The sequence below is a fragment of the Eptesicus fuscus genome, chromosome 3 (genome assembly GCF_027574615.1).
Source record: "Eptesicus fuscus isolate TK198812 chromosome 3, DD_ASM_mEF_20220401, whole genome shotgun sequence".
Lineage (NCBI taxonomy): Eukaryota > Metazoa > Chordata > Mammalia > Chiroptera > Vespertilionidae > Eptesicus > Eptesicus fuscus.
In genome coordinates this window covers 83,803,896-83,827,611 of record NC_072475.1, presented here as the reverse complement: position 1 = coordinate 83,827,611, position 23,716 = coordinate 83,803,896, and the positions used below count along the sequence as shown (strand labels likewise).

At 38.1% G+C, this 23,716-nt stretch overlaps 1 pseudogene; it reads left to right on the top strand.

Annotated features, from left to right (window-relative positions):
• Positions 1–18,178: 18,178 nt before the first annotated feature.
• Positions 18,179–19,011, top strand: LOC103300741 (high mobility group protein B2-like; annotated as a pseudogene).
• Positions 19,012–23,716: the final 4,705 nt, after the last annotated feature.

The following is a 23,716-nucleotide window of genomic DNA, read 5'->3' as shown; positions in this document are numbered from 1 at the left end:
AAGCAGCTTAAACCTAAGAATGGGAGGAAGATCAGAACAAATCAGTGAACATAGCTTGCTTACAGCATGCATATCAATAAATCAGCTGTGTTACTATATATCAGAAATTTAATTAATATTAAAATACTGACATAAAAGACAAAGCTATTTGCAATAGCACTAGAAAATATGACTGAATAAACATCTTACAAACAATGTACAAAACTGGTAAACTGAAAATATAAAATACTAGAGGCCTGGTGCACAAATTTGTGTATGGGTGGGGTCTGTCTGGGTGGCCTGCAGGGATTGGGCCAAAACCTGCAGTTCAAAGCCACCTGTACCTCCTACCTGCTGGTGCTGCTCATCCTGGCCCCACTGTGCCTGCCGCAGGCTTGCGCCCAATCAGTCCCTATCAGGAGAGGATCGCACTGCTGCAGCAGCACTCACCAACCACGAGTCCTGCGTCTGGTGCCCTCCAAAGGGGAGTGGCCTGCAGGATCAGGCTGAAACCAACTCTCTGACATCCCCCAAGGGTTCCTGGATTGCAGGCCAGGCTGAGGGATCCCACCGGTGCATGATTGGGCCAGGGAGGGACTGCAGGAGGGCTCTAGGGCATGTCTGGCATGTCTGGCCTGTCTCGCTCAGTCCCGATCGGCCGGACCCCAGCAGCAAGCTAACCTACCAGTTGGAGCATCTACCCCCTGGTGGTCAGTGCACATCATAGTGACTAGTTGACTGGTTGACTGGCTTCCCCCTGATCGTCAGTGCATGTCATAGCGATTGGTCGACCAGTTGACTTTCTGCCCTCTGGTGGTCAGTGCACATCATAGCGAGTGGTTGAGCAGCCTTAGCACATCATTAGCATATTATGCTTTGATTGGTTGTTTGGTTGTTCTGCCGTTTGGTCTATTTGCATATTACCTTTTTATTATATAGGATACCCTAACCAGTTTGGCTCAATGGATAGAGCGTTGGCCTGTGGACTGAAGGGTCCTAGGTTCAATTGCAATCAAGGGCACATGCCTAGGTTGCGGGCTCGATCCCCAGTGGGGGGCATGCAGGAGGCAGCTGATCAATGATTCTCTCTCATCATTGATGTTTCTATCTCTCTCTCCCTCTCCCTTCCTCTCTGAAATCAATAAAAATATTTTTAAAAAGAAAATATAAAATAATGTGGATGTAAATTAATGCTTATTGTAGCCAGTTTATCAGCAAAAAAGAAAAAGCACATCAAAATCTGAATGATAAACAAATTGTGAAGAATTGATACAATAGATTACTACTTATATTAAAAATAAATGTACTGCTAATACATGTAACAACATGTGTGAATATAAAAATATTTATGCTGAGTACAAAAATCAAAAAAGTAAGAGTAAATATCATTTTGTTGTAAAATTGCTTTTAATGCTATGAAATTATTAAGAAAAAATGTCCTAGAGAACCCAAGATGGCAGCGTAGGTAAACACCTAAACTGCCGCCTAGCACAACAATTTCAAAACTACAACTAAAAGACAAAACGTCTATCACCCAGGGCCACGGGAGGGCTGATTGAGTGGAAGTTCTACAACTAGATGGAAAGAGAAAAGAGCATTCAGTGCACAAAGGCTGAGAGGCTGAGGTATGGGGGCATGCGCTATACGGGCTGGCGGCCGATCCCGGCTGGCGGCGGGAGTTGCTTTCTTCAACCTGAAGAGAGGCAGGCTCCCGATTTCTCTGAAATCCAGTTTCTGGGGAGATGCGTGGGACCCAAACTCCTACAGGGAGAAGCTGGACTGTCTGCCATCGGGTCGGAAAGTGAGGGTGGCTTGCTTGCAGAGCTGCGCAGAGGAATAATTGTTTGCTGCACTGGAGTACGGGACGCGGGGATGCGGTTGGAGGCATGGGAAGGCGGGCTGCCAGCCATTGCTATTTGCCATGCCCTAGCCTAGTGACACCCTTAGACACTGCCCCACACAACCTACAAACTCACCCAAACTCCAACCCGTGGCTTTTACATATGAATGGCCTTCACTATCGCCGCTTAACCTAGCAAACTTGAAAACTGGTTCAGACAGCTCCATAATCTACAAATCCCAAGCAGGGAGGAGAGGACTGTAGTTCTCGCTGTAGCTCCTGCAGGATGGCCTCAGACAGTAGCTGACCTGCACCCCATTGGAGATCCAGAAGCCAGTGTACCTAGTGGTCAGTGTGAGACACAGATTTCAACTCCTCACATCCATAAGTGACACATTCAAGAGGCAGACTCAGTGAGCACCAAAGCCCCACTGAAACAAGGCCTGAACCATAAGCGTGTCTCCAGTGCAGCAGTTCTTCCATTATAAACACAGCAGGTCCCCACAGCCAATTGGCCTGGAGGACAATTCCTCCCAGTGTACCAACAGCAATCAAGGCTTAACTACACCATGACTTTGCACTCAGCCCACAAAGGGGTGTACCAAGAGCATCCACCTCAGGTGATTGGGGAGGCTGAGCTACTGGCCCCTATAGGTCACCTATCACACAAAGCCACTCCATCAACACAGGGAAGCAGCCAAAATGCAGAGACACAGAAACATGTCACGAATGAAAGAAATGGAGGAAAGCAAACTACGGGACAACATAGAGTTCAAAACCACATTTATAAGGTTACTCAAGAATCTTCTAAAAACCGCTGAGAAACTTGATGAGACCTTTAAGGACCTTAATGAGAATGCCAAAAAAATGGAAAAGGACCAGACAGAAATTAAGCATACACTGTCTGAAATAAAGAATATACAGAAACTCAACTGTAGATCAATGTACCCCAAGAATCAAACCAAAGATCTGAAATATGAGGAAACAAAAAACACCCAAACAGAAAAACAAAAAGAAAAAAGGATCCAAAAATATGAAGATAATGTAAGGAGCCTCTGGGACAACTTTAAGCGTACAAACATCTGAATTTTTGGGGTGCCAGAAGAAGAGAGAGAGCAAAATATTGAAAACCTATTAGAAGAAATATTGACAGAAAACTTTCCCTACCTGGTGAAAGAAATAGACTTATAAGTTCAGGAAGCACACAGAACCCCAAACAAGAGGAATCCAAAGAGGACCACACCAAGACACATCATAATCAAAATGCCAAGGGCAAATGACAAAGAGAGAATCTTGAAAGCAGCAAGAGAAAAACAGTTAATTACTTACAAGGGAGTACCCATACAATTGTCAGCTGATTTCTCAACAGAAACTATGCAGGCCAGAAGGGAATGGCAAGAAATATTCAAAGTCATGAATAGCAAGAACCTACAGCCAAGATTACTCTACCCAGCAAAGCTATCATTCAAAATTGAAGGTCAGATAAAGAGCTTCACAGACAAGAAAAAGCTAAAGCAGTTCATCACCACCAAACCAAGATTACATGAATTGCTGAAGGGTATTCTTTAAGAAGAGGAAGAAGAAGAAAAAGATAAAGATAAAAATTATGAACAACAAAAAGACATCAAATACATACTTACCAACAAGTGAAGCTAAAAATCAAGTGGATAAAAAATCTGAAGAACAGAATGGACTGGTGAATATAATGGAATCAGGGACCTAGAAAGGGAGTGGACTGACAATTCTCAGGGGGAAGAAGGTCTGAGGGGTTTGGGAAGAGATTGGACAAAAGTCTTACACCTATGGATGAAGACAGTGGCGGGGGGTAAGGGCATGGGGTGGGGTGGGGAATCAGGTGGAGGGGAGCTATGGGGGAAAAAAAGAGGAACACCTGTAACAATAAAAAAAAAAGAATAAATGTCCTAAAAATTTAAGTAGAACTTTCAATATTCTGACCTATAGACTAAACTTTGCTAAATATATTCATTTTGACCAAATATTAACTTTTCCCCCCAATTGTTAATGCTAACAAACAGAGAGTCACCCTGAAGGCTCTTTACCACCACATCCAGTTGGTGATCAATATTTTCTTTGCTAAATATTTTCTTTATTGTCTTAGTCTTTCTTTAGTTTTCAACTTTACTTCATTCTGATCCTTATTATTCACTGGACAATGTTAGCTCAAAATATGTGGATTTTCTATCATTAATTACAAAAGTTCTATCAGAGTATTTTTCTAAAACATGAATTTGATGTTGTTATTTTCTACTTAATACTTTTTAAGAAACTTGCTAAGACAAAATTATAAAATTGAAGAGCATTAGTACAGTAAACAAGCTCATTATAATTTAGTAACTGCCTTTTCCATTTTTACTCATCCACTTTCAACAAACATTTATTGAGCAATGTGGTAGGTAAAATTCCATCTCTATGACCTGGCATTATATCCTGTCTAACCACCCCACTTTGAGTGTGGATGGAACATGTGAGCATTCTGGCCAATAGAATTTTGTAAAAGAGGAGGAGTTTTGCAGGTGTGATTCAGGTTGCAAGATCATTGAGTCTGAGTTAGTGAAAAGTGAGAAAATTCTTGATGGACATGAATACCTTAAAAGAAAGACATGGTTCAGCTGAAATTAAAGGAACAAACCACCATGAGTTCTACAATCAGAAACAGATGAATTATACCAACAACCTGAATGTTTTTAGAAGTGGATAATTCTCTACTTCAGCCTGCAGATGAAGGTACACTCCTGTTGATACTTTGACTTCAAATCGTGTCAGACTTTAAACCAAGAACACAATTAAGATACACCTAGACTTCTGACCTGCAAAAATTTATTTAGTAATGGGTGTTTTCTAAACCAGGAAAATTTTTGGTAATTTGTTGCACAGAAATAGGAAACTAATACAAGAAACTATCCTGCCCCTTGCACTATATTCTAAAGTCTATAAAAACAAAGGTAATAAGGAAAAATGTTTATAATATCTAAGGGGTGAGTTCAGACAGCTATAGAGAGAAAAGAGAAGAGGGCCAAACATTACATCACAGGTCACTCCAAACTTAGGAGAGGATGAGGTAGAAGATGTAAGAACAGACAGTTAAAAGTAGGAAGAAGTGGAAGGTCTACCAATAGTGAGTTAAAAGTAGGAGTTATTGACATACTCAGCAAACATGCAAAGCAGTTTTTCAGAATCTATATGAAGATATAATTGTAAAGAAAATAAACAACAGTTTCAAAATTCTACTGATAGGTCAAGAAAGATGAGGAGTTTTGAAATGTGAATATAATTAGTGACTGGGAATAGAGCTTTTAAAATGAATTGATGGGGATTAAATCCTGATTAGAATGGGTTCAAAGGAGGATAGAAGGATGATGAGTAGAAAGGAAAAGTAAGAAATTACTAGCAAATGCTTTCATATATTTTAAATGCATTTGCCTTAGTAATTTATACTAGAAGGAATTATTGGAAAGGTTCTTCTTTTTTGTCTTATGGTGAAATTATTCAAAGCTTTAACATGGAAATCTGTAACCTCATAATTTAATATACACTTGATTTACCCTTCAAAAATGAAGGCAAACTAAATAAGATTTCAGTTAAATAAAAACTAAAATAATCTGTTGCCAGCAGATTTCCAATACAAAAACATATTACATCATATTTGTAGCCAGAAAAGAAATGACAAAAGATGGAAATTGAAGTCTGTAGAAAGTAGTGAACAGCAAAAATAAAAAAATTTGAAAGCATATATGACTGCTCAGTATTCTTTTTTGTATATTTTTAAAGCACATAGAATGCTTTAAAAAACAAAAATTATAACATTATTGAATAATTTATAGTGTATAGAGATGTAACATATGATAATAATTCTACAAAAAACTGAATTGGGTGAATGAAACCACACTATTGCAAAATGTTCACATTTTACATGAAGTAGAATTATATTAAGTGTAAAAACTATCTTATTAAAATAATAAACAGCTAAAATATAATTGTGGATTATTAAAAAATATTAGAAAAACTTGTGGTTAATACAAATAAACACATGAATCTAAGGGAAAAGACAAAAAAACTAATGATAGAATGGAAGGAAAATAGCAAAACAGACAAATCTAATTTTATAAATAATTACATTTCCTGTAAATTTAGTCCTATTAAATGGAAAGATTGTGCTAGAGATAAAAACACACGTACTTGCTACGGAATATCTATACAAATTAAATGTATTATACAAGAACACATAAATTTTGAAAGTTAAAATCAGGTTAGAAATTTAAGACAATAAGCATTACTAGAAGTAACAGAAAGTATTTAATTATGTGTTCATCAAAATAATTTTACAGTAATAAATGTGTTTTTGCAAAACACAGAGCTTTAAATATATATATTTTTATTTATTACAGAGAGGAAGGGAGATAAAGAGAGAGATAGAAACATCAGTGATGAGAATTGTTGATCAACTGCATCTTGCACGCTCCACACTAGGGATCGAGCCTGTAACCCAGGCATGTGCCTTAATCTGGAATCAAACCATGACCTCCTGGCTCATAGGGGGACATTCAATCACTGAGCCATGTTGGCAGGGCAAAAACAGAGTTTTTAAAATATAAGATGCAAAAAAATCCTATCTAATAAAAGAGTAATATGAAAATTGACCATCATTCCAACACACAAGATGGCTGCCCCCAATGTGGTCAAAGATGGCTGCCCCATGTGGACACAAGATGGACACCACAAGATGCCCAGCAGGGGAGGGCAGTTGAGGGCAATCAAGCCTGCAGGGGAGGGCAGTTAAGGGGTACAAGGCCAGCAGAGGAGGGAAGTTGGGGGTGACTAGACCTGCAGGGAAGGGCAGTTGGGGGTGACCAGGCCTGCAGGGGAGAGCAGTTAGGGGTGACCAGGCCTGCAGGTGAGGGCAGTTAAGGGCAAACAGGCTGACAGGGGAGCAGTTAGGCATCATTCAGGCTGGCAGGGGAGTGGTTAGGGGGTGATCAGGCTGGCAGGCAGAAGCAATTAGGGGCAATCAGGAAGGCAGGTAGGCGAGCAGTTGGGAGCCAGCAGTCCTGAATTGTGAGAGGGATGTCTGACTGCCCATTTAGGCCCTATCCTACCTGGATCGGGCCTAAATGGGCAGTCGGACATCCTTCGAGGGGTCCCAGATTGGAGAGTGTGCAGACTGGGTTGAGGGACACACACCCCCATGCACGAATTTTGTGCACTGGGCCTCTAGTAAAATAAAATAAAATACAAGATGCAATTAGATATCCATTTGGAAAAAAATGAATTTCAACCCTAAACTCACTTTATTCAATAACTAACTTATAACAACATTAAAGCTTAAACTATAAAACTTAAAGAAGAGAACATGAAAGAAAATCAGGGCTTATAAAATAAATAAATGAATCTAAAAGTAAATATAAGCAATATAGTCTAATATATTAATATATAATATTATATTTATAATATATATTGAATAAATGTAATATAAATATAGTGTATGTATAATAAAATACATTACATTCACATTTATACCATAAATATAAATAATGTATAAATCATTCTAACACCTTAACGGTAAGATGACAAATCATTTAAACGAACAATACATTTTAAAAATTTACAAAGGGAGGTATTTAAATGGTTAAAATATATATAAAAATTCTCAACAACTCTAAGCATCACAAAAATAAAAATTACATTATGAGGCACTAATATATATCTATTAAAAATTCCAAAGTTTAAAACAGCTGAAAATTCAAATGTTGTCCAATATGTGAAGTGACTGGAAATCTCACACATTGTGAATGAGAATCCAAATGCCACAACCATTTGGAAAAGAGTTTGGTGAATTTTATAAAGTTTATTATCCACTTACATATATTAGTATATCATTATATATTTATACTTTTAGGTGTTTTTTCTTTAGGTCTTTACCAAAGAGAAACAATATATATTTATGCAAAATGACTTGCACATGAATTTTTATAGTAACTGAACTTGTAGCATTCCAAACTGCAAAACCCAAAATATCCAAGAGCAGGTAATGGAAAAACAAATTATGGTATGAGAAATGGCACACTGATAGAACAACACTATGAACTAATTTATGTATATACTAAGTAAAACAAACAAACAAACAAACACAAGTAATGATAACATTCCACTTATAAAATTACAGAAAAAGCAAAGCAAATGCTTAAAAAATAGCATTTTGTGCTCTTAATTTAGTATGTGTGGGTGTGATTGAGAACAAAGGTAAACAGGTATTTGTGATTATGAACATGTTCTGTACTTTGAATGAGTTGGTGGTTATGTGATCTATCATATCTTTACCAAAATGAATATTTGAAAGTAGAAGAAAGGAAATAATAAAGATCAAAGTGGAACAAATGACATAGAGACTAAAAAAAGAAAAACAGTACAAAATATCAGTAAATCCAAGAGCTGTTTCTTTGAAAAGATAAACAAGATTGTTGAACCCCTAGCCAGACTCATGAAGAAATTAAGAGGACCCAAGTAAATAAAATTAGAAATGAAAGAGGAGAGTTAACAATGGACACCACAGAAATACAAAGGACTATAAGCAAATATTATGAACAACTATATGCCAACAACCTGGGGGAAACGGACAAATTCCTAGAAACATACAATCTTCTAAAGCTGAATCAGGAAGAATCAGAAAACCTGAGTAGGCCAATAATAACTGATGAAATTGCAACAGTAATTTAAAAACTTCCAGCAAACAAAAGTTCTGGACCAGATGGATTTACAGCTGAATTTTACCAAACATTCAAAGACAAACTAATACCTATATGCCTCAAACTATTCCAAAAAAATCCAAGAGGAAGGAACACTCCCAAGCTCTTTTTATGAAGCCACCAATATCCTAATTCCAAAACCAGATAAAGACATTACAAAGATAGAGAATTACAGACCAATATCCCTGATGAACATAGATGCTAAAATCCTCAACAACATATTAGCAAATCAAATCCAGCAATCTATTAAAAAGATCATACACCATGATCAACTGGGATTTATTCTAGGGATACAAGGCTGGTACAATATTTGCAAACCAATAAACATGATATATCACATAAACAAATAGAAAGATAAAAACACATGATAATGTCAATAGATGCAGAAAAGGCATTTGACAAAATACAGCACCCTTTATTTTTGATAAAATCTCTCAGGAAAATGGGAATAGAGGGATCATATCACAACATAATAAAGGCCATATACTACAAAAATACAGCCAACATAATACTCAATGGACAAAAATTAAAAGTGTTAAGAACAGCAATAAGACAAGGATGTCTGCTTTCACCACTCACATTCAACATAGTACTGGAAGTCTTAGCCATAGCAATCAGACTAGAAGAGATCAAAGGCATCCAAATTGGAAAGGAGGAAGTAAAACTGTCATTATTTGCAGATGGCATGATATTGTACATAGAAAACCCAAAAGACTTCACCAGGAAAGTACTAGACTTAATAAATTAATTTGGCAAGGTAGCAGGATAAAAAATCAATACCCACAAATCAATGGTATTTTTAGATACCAATAATGAACTCTCAGAAAGAAAAACTAGAAAAGCAATACCATTTACCATTTCAACAACAAAAACAAAAGGATACCTAGGAATAAATTTAACCAAGAAAGTAAAAGACCTGTACTTGAAAAACTATAGGACATTGAAAAAAGAAATAGAGGAAGATACAAACAAATGGAAGTATATACCATTTTCAGGGACTGGAAGAATTAACATAATTAAAATGACTGCACTACCCAAAGCAATCTACAGATTCAATGCAATCCCTATTAAAATATCAATGGCATACTTCACAGAGCTAACACAAATAATCCAAAAATTTATATGAAACCATTAAAGATCCTGAGTAGCTGCAGCAATCTTGAGAAAGAGGAATGAAGTAAAAGGGATCACAATACTGGATATCAAACTATACTACAAAGCCATTATAACCAAAACAGCCTGGTACTGGCACAAAAACAGGCATATAGACCAATGGATCAGAACAGAGACACCAGAAATTGACCCACACCATTTCACTCAATTAATATTTGACAAAAGGAGGCAAGAACATACAATGAAGTAAAACTCTTAGAGAACATAGGCAGTAAAATCTCAGACATCTCAAGTAGTAACATGTTTACAATTATCTCCTAGGGCAATGGTCGGCAAACTCATTAGTCAACAGAGCCAAATATCAACAGTACAACGATTGAAATTTCTTTTGAGAGCAACATTTTTTAAACTTAAACTTCTTCTAACGCCACTTCTTCAAAATAGACTCGCCCAGGACGTGGTACTTTGTGGAAGAGCCACACTCAAGGGTCCAAAGAGCCGCATGTGGCTCACAAGCCACAGTTTGCTGACCACTGTCCTAGGGCAAAGAAAACTAAGGGGAAGATAATCAAATGGGACCACATCAAAATAAGAAGCTCTGTACAGCAATAGAAACCACTATCAAATTGAAAAGGGAACACACTGAATGGGAGAACATATTTGCTAATGATACATCTGATAAGGGGTTAATATCCAAAATATATAAAGTACTCATACAACTCAACAAAAAGAAAATAATCCAATTAAAAAATGGGCAGAAGACCCTAATAGATATTTCTCTAAAGATGACATACAAATGGCCAAGAAACACGTGAAAAAATGCTCAAAGTCATTAATCATCAGAGAAATGCAAATTAAAGCCACAATGAGATATCTCCTCACACCTGTCAGAATGGCTATCATCAATAAATCAAGGGGGGGACAATGAGGGGATAAGGACACATATCTAATACCTTAATCAATAAAGAAAGAAAGAAAATAAATAAATCAATGAACAACAAGTTCTGGCAAGGATGTGGAGGAAAGGGAACACTAGTTCACTGTTAATGGGAATGCAGATTGGTACAGCCACTATGGAAAATAGTATGGAGTTTCCTCAAAAAATTAAAAATGGAACTTCCATTTGACCCAGGGATCCCACTTCTGGGAATATATCCTAAAACCCCCAGAACACCAATCAGAAAGAATATATGCATCCCTATGTTAGCAATGTTATTTACAACTAGTGGCCCAGTGCACGAAATACGTGCATGGAGGGGGGTTCCCTCAGCCCAGCCTGCACCCTCTCCAATCAGGGACCCCTTGGGGAATGTCCAACTGCCAGTTTAGGCCCAATCCCTGTGGACCTGATCTCACCCCCAACTGCCCTCCCCTGCCGGCCTGATCTTGCCCCAATGGCCCTCCCCTGCCAGCCTGGTTCCCCCCAACTGCTCTCCCCTGCTGGCCTGATCTCACCCCCAACTGCCCTCCCCTGCAGGCCTGATCTCACCCCCAATGGCCCTCCCCTGCCAGCCTGATCTCACCCCTAACTGCTCTCCTGCCTGACTGCCTGATCACCCCTAACTGCCTCTGCCTGCCTGATCACCCCTAACTGCCCTCCCCTGTTGGCCTGATCTCGCCCCCAACTGCCCTCCCCTGCCAGCCAATTTGGTTCTGATTGGTCGGTTTCTATGTCAGTCAGCATCAAAAGCTCTGCCTCCTAAGTAGCCATTGGCTCCTCACAGTTCACCCAGATTTGGTTCTGAGTGGTTGGTTTCTATGCCTGTCAGCGTCTCCCAGCCTGTCTCCAGGCCTGATCAGAGAGGCAGGGCTGATCAGCAGCCCCCGTGGAGGCCCGGAGAGAAACAAAGATGTGGCTGCTGGTGATGCCCGGAGAGAAAGAGAAAGGCAAGTGCTGATCAACAGCTGCCACAGAGGCTGTGGATCAGACCCTGCCTCTCTCTTCAGGCCTCTCTCCGGGCCTGATCCGCAGCCCTCTCAGGAGTCAGTTCTAGGTCGCTGCGCCCGCACCGGCAGTAGTCAGTGCTAGGTCGCCACTGCAACCCAGCACTGACTGCAGGACTGACTTTCGGTCGGTCAAGCCTTCAAATGTTTTAGATGTTACGGACCCTGGGTTTTTATAAATTAGGATAGCTAAGATTTGGAAACAGCCCAAGTGCCCACCAGTAGATGAATGGATAAAAAAGCTGTGGGACATTTATAATATAGAATACTATGCAGTTATAAAAAAGAGGGATCTCTTACCCTTTGGGACAGCATGGATGGACCTGGAAAATATTATGCTAAGTGAAACAAGCCAAACTGAGAAAGACAAATACCACATGATCTCACTTATTTATGAAATCTAATGAACAAAGTGAATTGACCAACAAAAAAAGATTGGAAGCAGGGTGGCATGGAACAGACTGACATGCTCAATGTGGGATTGGGGGGATGAGAGGAGATAAACCAAAGAACTTATATACTTATATACATAGCCCATGGACATGGGCTATAGAGTAGTGAAGACCTGGGGAGGTGAGTAGAGGTTGGAAGGAGGGGAAGAAAGTGGGGAGGGAAATGGGAGATATCCTTAATACCATCAACAATAAAAATATATTTAAAAATAATAAAATGTAATAAAACTGCAGGCCCAATGCAAGAAAATTCATGCAAGAGTAGGCCTTCCTTCCCCCGGCTGCCAGCACCAGCTTCCCTCCAGCACCCGGTACCCGGGCTTTGCTCCAGCCACCATCAGCAGGCACCTGGAACCCAAGCTGCTTCCCTTTGGCCACCATCAGCAGGCACCTGGGACCCAAGCTGCTTCCCTTTGGCCACCATCAGCAGGCATCTGGAACCCAAGCTGCTTCCCTTTGGCCACCATCAGCAGGCACCTGGAACCCAAGCTGCTTCCCTTTGGCCACCATCAGCAGGCACCTGGGACCTGGGCTGATTCACTCCAGCCACTGCCACCAGGCACCTGGGACCCAAGCTGCTTACTTCCAGCCGCCAACACTGCTCTGGCCCGGCTTCATCCACAAGGACATCCAGAATGATGCCTGGAAGGACATTTGGTCCAATTAGCTTGTTAACCTTTTATTATTATAGATGAATGCATTTCATTATCAATATATTATATAAAAACGAGAGGCCCAGTGCACAAAATGTGTGCACGGTGGAGGGGGGAGCTCCCTCAGCCTGGCCTGCATCCTCTCGCAATCTGGGACCCCTTGGGGGATATCTGACTCCCGGTTTAGGCCCAATCCAGCAGTTGGTCATCCCTCTCAAAATCCTGGACCGCTGGCTCCTATCTGCTTGCCTACCTGCCTGCTTGATCGCCCCTAACTGCTTGCCTGCCTGCCTCATCACCCCTAACCACCTTTGCCTGCCTCATTGCCCCTAACTGCTCGCTTGCCTGCCTGATCGCCCCTAACTGCATCTGCCTCGGAACCTGCCACTGTGGGTTCGTCCAGAAGGACATCCAGAATGACGTCCAGAAGGTTGTTCGGTTGTCCAGTCTAATTAGCATATTATACTTTTATTGTTATAGATATACTAGAGGCCCAGTGCACGAAATTCATGCACGGGGGGAGAGGGAGTGTGTGTCCCTCAGCCCAGCCTGCACCCTCTCCAATCTGGGACCCCTCGAGGGATGTTTGACTGCCCATTTAGGCCCGATCCCATCAGTCCTAAATGGGCAGTCAGATATCCCTCTCACAATCCAGAACTGCTGGCTCCCAACCACTCGCCTGCCTGCCTGCCTGATTGCCCCTAACTGCTTCTGCCTGCCAGCCTGATCACCCCCTAACCACTCCCCTGACAGCCTGATCGATACCTAACTGCTCCTCTGCCAGCCTGATTGCCCCTAACTGCCCTCCCTTGCCAGCCTGGTCGCCCCTAACTGTCCTCCCTTGCAGGCCTGGTCTCCCCCAACCGCCTCCCCCTATAGGCCTGGTTCCCCGCAACTGCACTCCCCTGCAGGCTTGGTCTACCACAACTGCCCTCCCCTGCAGGCCTGGTTCCCCCAACTGCCATCACCTGCAGGCCTGGTTACCCCCAACTGCCCTCCCCTGCCATCCTGGTAGCTCCCAACTGCTCTCTCCTGCTGGCCTGGTAGCCCCCAACTATCCTCCTCTGCTGGCCCAATCTCCCCTATCTGCTCTCCCTTGCAGGCCTGGTCCCTCCCAAATGCCCTCCCCTGCTAGCCATCTTGTGGCAGCCATCTTGTGTCCACATGGGGGCAGCCATCTTTGACCACATGGGGGCAGTCATCTTGTGTGTTGGAGTGATGGTCAATTTGTATATTACTCTTTTATTAGATAGGGTTATTAGATAGGATTTAAATTATATATTAAAAACTTGAAGACAAAATGGATATAAATAAATTAAGGAGTAGCCAAAAACACAATCACAGACATTTTAGTACTTCTTCTTTAATAATTGATAAAAATTAGCAAAAAAGCCCCTAGCTCATTTGGCTCAGTGGATAGTGTCAGCTTGTAGACTGAAAGGTCCCGGGTATGATTCCGGTCAAGGGCACATGCCCAGGTTGTGGGCTCAACCCGCAGTGTAGGGTGTGCGTGAGACAGCTGATCAATGATTCTCTCATCATTGATGTTTCTTTCTCTCTCCCTCTCCCTTCCTCTCTGAAATCAATAAAAATATATTTTTAAAAAATCAGTAAGAATTTACAGACATTTTGCATTTCTATAAAAACATTAACCTAATTAGTGTTTATACTACAATTAACTGTAAAATTACTTTTAGCTATACATAATATAATGATAATAAACTTTATTTTTGGCCATAAAACACATTAATAAACTTTTAAAAATTAAAGTATAGAAAATGCTAACAAAATAACTAAATTAATAGATAATAACTATAAAATACATACTTAGGAAATGGCAAATTATGTTTTAAAAGCATGTGAAAATTAAAAGGCACCCAGTAATAAATGAATGAAAGAAAAACTCACAAGAGAATTTAGCAAGTATTTTTCATTGAATTTATTGGGGTGACATTGGTTAATAAGTAGTGAATATTAGAAAGCCCTAAATTTTATATTAAATATGGTGTTATCTCACAGTTTTAAAATTTTAATATTGAACATCCATGTATTCTTTTGTGATTCAGTGTGAATATGATGCACTATGGTATTGTTTAGTGACATTTAGTATAGAAAACCTGAAACACTGTTATATAGAACACTTAACTAGTTTTAAAAACAGTAACCTGAGGTTTCCAATTTTACAAAACTTTGATATTGACTCAGATTTCAAATGTTTAAATTCCATAAATGCCAGAAAAATGGAAATTGTTGAAAGACAATAGTAGCGAAATGTTGGAGGAAGCACAGACAAACTGCTATTTTAAAAGTTTATGTATATTTATTAGCTGGAAGGTAATAAACATATTCAGGGTCATAGGATCATTGTATAGAGTGCTGGTGGACCAATGTTGAGATGATTGACTGAAACCAGCAATAATGAGCCAGAAAATTAAGCCCAAGGGAATTAACCTGAAAATTCATTCAAGAGCTTACTCACTGAGGGATAAATGAGGACATTTTCTGTATAGTTTCAGGGTAGGCTTGATAGCTTTATTTCATATGTAACATATAGGGTGCACATATATGTAATAAATTCCAGCAAACAAAAGTAAGGATTTTGGTAAAATTTCAGACAAATGAAAATTATTATATTAGATTGATGTTGTACTGTGAAATGGCATGTCACAGTAACAGTACAAGCCATTCATTTATATATATTATTTTATATTTATTAAAAAAATTAACCTTTTAAAAATATTAAAGAAACATAGTGATAACAATTTTGGAGATAAATTTTGAACATATCTTCATCAAAAGTTTTTGATTATATTCTCTGATATGACAACTTGTAGAAACAAAATAATGAAAATTATCAACTAAATTATGCAATAATACATAGCTATATAGTTAAGTAATAATAAGTATGTAATAAAATGTTCTAACTGGAAATACAGAACCACATTAGTACTTTGTAGGTTGTAAAATTTGACATTAACAGATAAAAAATATGTCATGCTTTTTAACATTTTTATCTATTAACTCATTTCTAGATGCTAGATAAAATTTTGAATACAAATTTATAAATAATTGATACTACAATTCAATTTAAAATATTTAATATGTAAAAACAAATATATAATGTTTATTAAGTAATCTTTATGAGTGTATAATACAAAGTTTTATGAACAGAGAAATCTTATAGTACATTCAAAGACAACTATAAACATAATGAAAGCAACAGTGTAACCATGATTTAATATTGAACATTATTGAATATTAGATACATTAGATACCTTCTATAGCAACTTGGCCCCTACTGTAAAGTTAAGTGAGACAACTTTATTCTCCTATTTTTTGGTGTGTGTTTTTCCCCAAAAACTATTTTTTCAGCCAATTTAGGTTACAACAAAAATCGAGAGAAAAATACAAAAAATTCAAAAATATTCCCTGCCAATACACATGGATAGCCTCCCCCCAATGAACTGTAAATCGACAGCTGGTGGTACATTCAATTAGGTACAGTCTATCATATAAATTTTATTTGCTCATTAGCTTTATCCTTTAATGCTAAACTACCTCATTTAAGACGAACAGGACAAATCTGTTTATGGGCAACTATTGAACCTACGGACTCAAGTAACTATTGAGTGTCTTGGTTTTTATTATCAGTTACTTGCCTTTTTAAAAACTATGTCTTTTGGATGATATGTTTTCTCTTCTTTGTTCACTTCTTTCATCATTTCACTAAAACTCCAACCATCCTGTTGAATTATACTTAATAGAAAACAATTGCATTAAATTGAGTAAAAGTTATATCCAGTTACCACATCTTATCTATTACATTTTGAAAAATGAGGCAAATACAGATTTATGAACTCCCCCTTTCTTTAATTACACTGTTTAGTGAGTTGTGTTTATTTTATTTATTGTAAGGAACTCAAAGTAACCTGGTTATGCTTTCCTTTTTAAAGGAAGCAGTGTGGCTCAGTGGTTGAGTGTTGACCCATGAATCAGGAGATCAGGGCTCCATTCCAGTTCAGGGCACATACCTGGAGTGTGGGCTCAATCCCTATCTAGTAAGGGGCATGCGGGAGGCAGCTGATCATTGATTCTCTCTCATCATTTATGTTTCTATCTTTCTCTCCCTCTCCATTCCTCTCTCTGAAATCAATAAAAACATCTGTTTAAAGTGTATTGTCAATCTGTTGTACTGAAGTAGAGTCATAGCTAACTGACCACTCACTACTACTCATTTTTTTTAAATCCATATGTTGCAAAATTCAACGTTGTCTTAAATTATGCATGACATATTAAATCATTTTGGAATATAGTGCTTTGTCCCGATGGCAGCAGCTTTCCTATCAGAAAATTGTTCTTACAGTTATATGCCAATCATTTTGTTTCTTAACAAGTTTATCACTAGCCTAATTAAGAAACACATATATTTCTCCTTGAGGATTTCTTTGACTCGACCTTCATGTCTCTGTGTGAATTCACAATTTCTTTTTAATTCTATAATACTGTAGCCAAACTTTGACAAGGAGGGTTATTACTAAACACTGTCAATTGGTAAAGTAACTTCATTATTATCGAAACTCATGTTACTTAAAAGTAATTGTCTCTTGTGACCCAGTGCTTCTGCACACATTTGGGGTATAATTAGATACCTCCTATAGCAACTTGGCCCCTACTGTAAAGTTAAGTGAGACAACTTTATTCTCCTATTTTTTGGTGTGTGTTTTTCCCCAAAAACTATTTTTTCAGCCAATTTAGGTTACAACAAAATCAAGAGAAAAATACAAAAAATTTCAAAAATATTTCCTGCCAATACACATGGATAGCCTCCCCCATTATCAACAGTAATCCCTAGAATAGTACATTCTGTTTGTTTTCTTTTTTTCTTTCTTTAATCCTCACCCAAGAACATGCTAGAGAGAGAAGAGAGGAGAGAGAGAGAGAGAGAGAGATCTATGTGATAGAGAAGCATCAATCCCTTGCCTTCCATATGTAGCCCAACCGGGAATCAAACCCGAAACCCAAGCATGTGCCCTGACTGGGAATTGAATCTGCAACCTTTTGGTGCACAGGAGGCTGCTCAACCAACTGAGCCGCTCTGGGCATCAGAATGGTACATTCGGATAAACATACGCTGATACGTTATAATCACCAACGTTCATAGTTTACCTTAGGGTACACTATTGGTACTTTGTACATTCTAAGGGTTTTGTACAAGTATATAACAACAGATATCCATATTTATAATATTAAGTATTTTCACTGACTTAAAAATATTCTCTGGAAAAGAGAAAAGAAGTATGGAACACCATCAAACAAAAACAGACAGAAACACAAAGGAAAAGTACCAATGGAGGCACAGAGCTACCAGAAAACAAAAGATAAAATGCTGAGCCCAGCGAGGGAGCGTCTCGGTCGGACCCGGCCTCTCGGCGGGACTCTGAGGAAAACCTACCGCCAGACCATGTCTGCAAAGGAAAAGTCAAAGTTCGAAGATATGGCAAAGAGTGACAAAGCTCGCTATGACCGGGAGATGAAAAATTATGTTCCCCCCCAAAGGCGACAAGAAAGGAAAGAAAAAAGATCCCAGTGCTCCTAAAAGGCCTCCATCTGCCTTCTTCCTGTTTTGCTCTGAACATCGCCCAAGGATCAAAAGTGAACACCCTGGTTTATCCACTGGGGATACTGCAAAAACATGGGTGAAATGTGGTCTGAACAATCAGCCAAAGGTAAGCAACCATATGAACAAAAAGCAGCTAAGCTAGAGGAGAAATATGAAAAGGATATTGCTGCATACCGTGCCAAGGGCAAAAGTGAAGTAGGAAAGAAGGGTCCTGGCAGGCCAACTGGCTCAAAGAAGAAAAACGAACCAGAAGATGAGGAGGAAGAGGAAGAGGAAGATGATGATGATGATGAAGAAGAGGATGAAGATGAAGAATAAAGGCTGTCCTGTAATGATGTGTGCGGAGTATGTGTGTGTGCTCTCAGGCAATTGTTTTGCTAAGAATGTGAATTCAAGTGCAGCTCAATATTAGCTTCAGTATAAAAACTGTACAGATTTTTGTATAGCTGATAAGATTCTTTGTAGAGAAAATACTTTTATAAAAAAATGCAGGTTGTAGCTTTTTGAGGGGCTACTACATACAATTAGATTTTAAGGCTTCTGATGTTAAATGTTTCTAAATATTTAATGGTTTCTTTAATTTTTTGTGTATGGTAGCACAGCAAACTCATAGGAATTAGTATCAATAGTAAATTTTTGGTTTTCTAGACTGTTGCATTTTGTTTGTATTTTTTTAAATTTTGTAATAAAATTATGTATATTATTTCAAAAAAAAGATAAAATGGCTATAGGAAATCCTCATACATCAATAATTACCTTAAATATAAATGGTCTGAATTCACCAATAAAGAGGCACAGAGTAGCTAATAATAGCCACAGAAAAGCAGAAATAACCATGCTTATTTCTGACAACATAGATTTCAAGATAACAAGTGACAAAGATGGAAACTTTATAATGATAAAGGGGAGACTACATCAAGAAAACATAACACTTCTTAATACATATGCACCCAACCAGGGAGTTCCCTAATATATAAAACAACTACTCACAGAACTAAATGGAGAAACAGATCAAAACACAATCATAGTTGGGGACCTTAATATCCCATTGACAGCTCTAGACAGATCAACCAAACAGAAAATCAATAAATAAATATCATCCTTAAATGGAACACTAGACCAAATGGACATAATTGTCATTTACAGAACCTTTCATCCCAGAATATCAGATTTATACATTCTTCTCCAGTGCACATGGAACATTCTCAAGGATAGACCATATGTTGGGTCAGAAAACTAGCATCAAAAATTTCAAGAAGATTGAAATTATACTAAGCATATTATCCAACCATGATGCCTTGAAATTAGAAATCAACTGCACAAAGGAAGTAAAGAAACCCACAAATAAATGGAGACTAAGCAACATATTACTAAAAAATGACTGGGTCAAAAAATAAATAAAAGATGAGATCAAAAGATATATAGAGACAAATGAGAATGACAATACAACATATCAAAACTTTTGGGATGCAGTAAAAGCAGTAATAAGAGGAAAGGTTACATCATTGCAGACCTACCTCAAGAAACAAGAGAAATCCCAAATAAACAACCTAACATCACATCTTAAAGAACTAGAAAGAGAAGAATAAAAGCAACTCAAAGTCAACAGAAGAAAGGAAATAATAGAAAAGTAGAGCAGAGCCCTAGATGGTTTGGCTCAGTGGATAGAGCGTCAGCCTGCAGCCTGAAGGGTCCCAGGTTTGATTCCAGTCAAGGGCACAGTTGGGAGCATCCAGGTGGCAGCCAATCAATGATTCTCTCTCATCATTGATGTTTCTATCTCTCTCTCCCTCTCCCTGCCTCTCTGAAATATATATATATATATATATATATATATATATATATATATATATATATATTAAAAGTAGAGCAGAATTGAATGAAATAGAGAACAAAAAGACTCTATAAAAAAATTAATAAAACAAAGAGCTGGTTCTTTGAAAAGATTAATAAAATTGACAAACCCCTGGCTAGACTCACTAAGGAAAAAAGTGAAAAGACCCATATAAACAAAATCAAAAATAAGAGAGGAGAAGTCACCACAGACATCATAGATATACAAAAGGTAATACTACAATATTATGAAAGACTATATGCCACCAAATTCAATAACCTAGAAGAAATGAATAAGTTCCTATAACTATATAACCTTCCTAGACTAAATCATGAAGAATTGGAAAATCTAAATAGACCTGTCAGTAGTGAGGAAATTGAAACAACTATCAAAAACCTTCCAAAAAATTAAAATCCAGAATCAGATGGCTTCATCAGTAAATTCTACCAAGTGTTCAAAGATTTTAAAACTATCCTTCTCAAACTTTTCAAAAAAATTGAAAAAGAGGCAAGACTTCCTAACATATTCTATGAAGCTAATATAAGCCTGATACTAAAACTTGGAAATGATAACACCAAAAAAGAAAACTACAGACCAATATCTCTGATGAATACAGGTGCAGAAGTCCTAAACAAAATACTAGCTAATCAAATACAACAGTACATCCAAAAAATAATACATCACAATGAAGCGGGGTTCATTTCAGGGGCAAAAGGATGGTTTAATATATTCAAATCCATCAATGTAATATACCACTTTAACAAAATAAAGAATAAAAATCATATGATCTTATAAATAAATGCAGAAAAAAGCATCTGATAAGATACAACATCCATTTATAATTAAAATCCTATATAATAAAAGGGTAATATGCAAATAGACCGTATGGTAGACTGACCTGGTTGCTATGATGCGCACTGACCACCAGGCCAGTGCTAAGGATGTCCGATGGCCGGCTTAGGCCCTCTTTCCATGGGGAGCAAGCTTAAGCTGTCAGTTGGACATCCCCAGAGGGCTCCTGGACTGTGAAAGGGCGCAGGCCTGGCTGAGGGCCCCCCCCCAGTGCACGAATGTCATGCACCAGGCCTCTAGTATTCAATAAAATAGGAATAGAAGGAAAGTATCTCAACATAATAAAGGCCATCTATGATAAACCATCAGTCAATATGATATTCTATGTTGTAAAACAGAAAGATTTTTCTCTAAGATCAGGAGTAAAACAAGAATGTCCACTCTCACCACTCTTATTCAACATAGTGCTGGAAGTCCTAGCCAGACCAATAAGGCAAGCAAAAGAAATGAAAGGCTTCCAAATAGGGAAGAAAGAAGTCAAACAGTCACTTTTTGTAGAGACATGATTCTGTATATAGAAAACCTAAAGATTTGTATGGAACCACAAAAGATCGCAAATAGCCAAAGCAATCCTGAGAAATAAGAACTAAGTTGGAGCCCTCACCAGTTTGGCTCAGTGGGTAGACTGTCAGCCTGGGGACTAAAGGGTCCTGGGTTCATTTCCAGTCAAGGGCACAAGTCCGGGTTGCAGGTTTGATCCCCAGTAGGGGGCAGCAGGAGGCAGCCAATCAATGATTCTCTCTAATTATTGATATTTCTCTCTCCCTCTCCCTTCCTCTCTGAAATCAATAAAAATATATTAAAAAAAAACAACTAAGCTGGAGGTATCATGCTACCTGACTTCAAATTATACTACAGAGCTACGATAATCAAAACCACATAGTATTGGCAAGGAAATAGATGCAGATCAATGGGACAGAATAGAGTGCCTAGCTATAAAACCACATGTATATGAATAGATAAGTTTGGACATAGAAGCCATAACACACAATGGAGTAAAGATAGTCTCTTCAATTAATAGTGCTGGCAAAATTAGAAAGTCACATGCAAACAAATGAAACTGGATTACAGTTTGTCCCCATGTACAAAAATTAATTCAAAATGGATCAAATACCTAAATATAAGACCTGAAACAATGTTACATAGACGAAAATATAGGTACACAACTTACAGACCTTGGTAGTAGAGAACATTTTATGAACGTGACCCCAAAAGCAAGGCAAGTAAAGGCAAAAATAAATGAATGGGACTATATAAAATTAAAAACCTTCTGTACAACAAAAGAAACTGACAACAAAACAAAGAGACAGCCAACCATATGGGAGATGATATTCACAAATAGTATACCTGAGAAAGGTTTAATTTTCAAAATATATACAGAAATCATAAAACAACACCAAACAAACATAAAACCCAATCAAAAAGGGGACAGAGGACCTGAAAATACATCTCTCCCAAGAAGACATACAAACAGCCAATAGGTAAAGGAAAAGATGTCCAACCTCACTAGCAATTAGGGAAATGCAAATCAAAACTGCAATGAGATACCACTTCACACCTGTGAAAGTATCCATTGTCAATAAGACAAGCAATAATAAGTGTTGAAGAGGCTGTGGGAAAAGGAGAACCCTCATCCATTGCCTGTAGGGATGTAGACTGGTACAACCACTTTGGAAAGCAGTCTGGTGATTCCTCAAAAAATTAAGAATAGAGCTACCATATGACCCAGATATCCCTCTCCTAGGTATATACCCAAAAAACTCAAAACAATGTATTCTCAAAGATATACGCACTGCTAAATTAATTGTTGCATTATTCATAGAGGCCAAGACATAGAAACAACCAAAGGGTCATGCTGTAGAGGAATGGATGAAGAAGAAGTGATATATCTACACAATGGAATACTACTCAGCCATAAGAAAGGATGATACAGTGCCACTTACAACAACATGGATGGACCTTGAGAACATTATGCTAAGTGAAATAAGTCCGTCAGAAAAAGCAAAGAACCATATGATTTCACTCAGATGTGGGATATGAAACTGAAACTTGTGAACACAAATAGCAGTATGGTCATTGCTAGAGGGAAGAAGGTGGTTCTGTTATATGATGACAGGAGAAGATTTGACTGTGGGTGGTGGCCACACAGTGCAATATACAGATCTTGTAACATAGAAACCTACAACTGAAACCTATATGTTCATGTTAACCAATGTCACCCCAATAAATGTAACTAAAAAACAAAAATCAGCTTTCTAACAGGTTAGTCTCCTTTTATGGGTTAAAAACTTGATTTTTTAAATAACATACATTCATAAAAGTATGCTCTTTTCTCTATCTTTGAGGTAGAGCAAACATGTTTACCAAAAACAAAACGAAAGTTAAAAAGATTGATTTGTCACTAGCAGGACAGCAATATAACATGGTCAGCTAGATAAGTATCCAGATTTATCTATGAAATGAAATATTGATAACAGACCTTTAAGAAAAGTAACATTTTAAGTTTTATTAAGTGTGAGTTATAACAAATCTGCTAAAGTAAACACATACCGTGAAACACTGCATTTATATATGCACCTAAAATTTATATACACGTATTATTTCACACAAAAAACCACACATGTATATATCCTGTTATTCTGCAAAACACTTTCTCTAAGGTTTCTCT